The sequence below is a fragment of the Mercenaria mercenaria genome, chromosome 17 (assembly GCF_021730395.1).
Source record: "Mercenaria mercenaria strain notata chromosome 17, MADL_Memer_1, whole genome shotgun sequence".
Lineage (NCBI taxonomy): Eukaryota > Metazoa > Mollusca > Bivalvia > Venerida > Veneridae > Mercenaria > Mercenaria mercenaria.
This window is the reverse complement of record NC_069377.1, coordinates 43,166,315-43,169,330: the sequence shown is the minus strand read 5'-3', so window position 1 is coordinate 43,169,330 and position 3,016 is coordinate 43,166,315.

The window sequence follows — 3,016 nt, the reverse complement described above, 5'->3', positions numbered from 1 at the left end:
GCAATCCTTAAGAACCTAAAACGCATGTACGCAATGCCTTTGCAGAAGACAGAGCAATAAGGGAAACACTCTTAAGGGCCCGACAAAACAGGCCAGAAGACGGAAATCAAAATAGCTCAGTCCTGGTGGGATTTAAAAACTACTTATCATAGTCCTCTACTCAAGTCTGTTGAGATCAAATAATATGTAATGTTACTTTTTCTTCATACTGACACTGATATTTTCTCGGAAAATCATTTTTCACTCTAGGCTCATCTCAACGTTAGAGTTCAGAGATAAGATATATTGTAAATGTTTCAAGAAAATGCTATTAAAGAGGAATGTATAGTTGAGATATTTGTTTTGAAGGACTGCTAGTCTATTGGATAACTAAACAGGCTTTCTTAACTATCTGACATAACACTTCTTACCCCCTACCTCAGCAAACCGTCCACACACATCAGTCTCCAAAAAAGAATAATAAACCCTATGACGTTATTAATTTGAAAACTAAATGTGTATTGCACCGTCTGCTAAAAGAATTCCATACGAAGGCAATTGGACAGAAAACCATAAAAGTTAAAACGAATCATCTTAATAAAACGAGACACCTCACTTTCCTAGGTGAAGAGAAGTTCATACTTGTTTCAGGAAATATTTAACTGATGAATCCTTTATAAATAAATCCGCCTATCACGGTGCCCTCTTTTATTACTTTTCTAAAAGATTACACTATCTTTTATCTCTGTGAGTCTGTACAAGAAGGCTTATCAATGAAAAAGCAACAAACAAGCGTTTTCTGATATAAAACATATTTTGTAGGTTTATAGGGACGGCTGACTTAATCTAATGTTAAAATAACATGTATACTTGCAATGTATGTGATCGTTTATCATATTTATAATAAAATATTTCTATTTTGTACAAAGGGCAATTTTACCTATACACTGAACTGCTTGTTCCATAATTATTCAAATAACACAATATTCTGAGACCGACTTTACTATACACGTTCAAAATTTAACATGACTGCATCCAAACAAAATTACATTAGACATGCAATATATTCTGAAAGCACATTTCATTGTTGTATGTAAATGAATTAATGACAGCCCGACTCTATGTAGGTAAAATTATCGCCGTCGAGTAATTGAAATACATTTGGCAAAGCAAACAAAACGAAACAAATATGTTAAAGTTTTTTTGTTTTGTTTTGCTTTAATGTTGATTACGATTTGCATAACAAATAAGCTATTTACAAGCATTGATTGAACCAGGGACCTGTTTTGAAAACGAGATTACATTTAAGAAAAATGCAGATAATTTCATTATAATATGAACTTTCATCGTTTTATATCAATTATAAAGCGTGAGATAAAATATAGAATTTGACTTTCATCTTTAATAGCGAAAGTAATGACACAGAGAAAATTTGTAAAATAAAAATGGCTAATGCTATAATAATAAAGGCTCCCACAACGAACAAAGCGAGTTTGTTTTTCGTAGGTAGAAATTACTATATACGTATAAAGTGATTAAATATTTTCCGTATTGCAACACTACTTGCCAAAGTTAAAAAGAGTATAAACTATGTGAAAATTGGTTTCATTTCGTCCAATATTCCGTTGATTAGCTCATCAGGATATGTTTTTGGCAGAGAAAATAGATACATGTTGATTTTACTTTTATATTTTGCTTGGAACCTAAGTAACGTCTGTGATTACAAATGCAGATGAAAGTCAGGTAGTGTACCAATGTAAACACCGAAAAATGTTTAAATCAATGCAAGACTGTGTAGAGACCGTACAACAGTTCTTCGCGTACTTTGATTTTCGTAGACTCATTGGAATGAATATATCACTGTTGATCTTGGTCATATTTAACAGCTTATGCTAATGACTTCATGAGATACAGAAAGGTATGTAGTTTGTAACTGTAATTTCCTATCGACTGAAATCCTCTCGAAACTTAAATTATTAAAATTATTGCTTAAGTTTGGACAAAGCTCGTTGGTCTTTCACATTTGCCTTCTGCTAAAAGGGCAAATATAAAATATTCTGCGTAAGTTATATTTCACTGGTACAACCAGTTAGAAATTCATACTCTTACAAATACGTCAGATAAATTTGGGAAGTTTTGACCGGTTAAAATTGTTGCCAAAATTAGATTATATTTTTCTTTACACAAAAATTGCCGTTAGACAATAATCCGGAGTGTTCCAAACATGTTATTGTCACAAAATTGTCCAATATTACTTACTGTAGTCGGGTAGAGAATAAGGGTGCATTAATACAGCCTAGCTATAGATATTGCTGTTATAGCAAAGTGGTGGAGCATTGCAAACTGAGTGACAGAATATGGACTCCAAACCCGAACGCGGAAACCAATGACAACTCGAATACTGAACAACATAAAAACCGTAAAACAGCAATAATTACAGGAAACTGACAAAGCAATACATTCTAAAATAACAGGTACATACTTCTAAATGTTGCACAACATCTCTAAGTTTGTCTAAGGCCCCAGGATGGAACAACAGGGCTCCCTACAGAAACAGTCCTGCCCCTTTCACTATCAATCGTACAGTCCGCTAATCCATTAAACTCTCGCTACACTAGCGAAAATTACTACGCTGAACCCAAAACAACCAACCACTACTTGTTTTGTAGATAATTTTAACCTCTAACCTCTGCAGTACTACGAAATACTGTATGATTACGCTGTAAAAAATAACACGATCAAATTCGGTGTAGCGTGAAATCTGTAAATCATATTATTGACATATTTTAGGTTACAGGGTACTAAAATTCAACCCTGCTACATTAGGTATGAGAGATCCAGTGTTCGAGTCCCGTTCAGAGCTTAAGTATTTGCATTCTGTTCTGAAGGTCAGACAGTTCCAGATGTTCTCTATGTCTATAGAACAGTATAACGGATCCAGATCACTGTTGAATGTAAAATGAAATACACCCAAAATAGAAAATATCCAAAATATTATGTCCATTTGATGATTCTTCACTACATGTCCAAGAAGAGT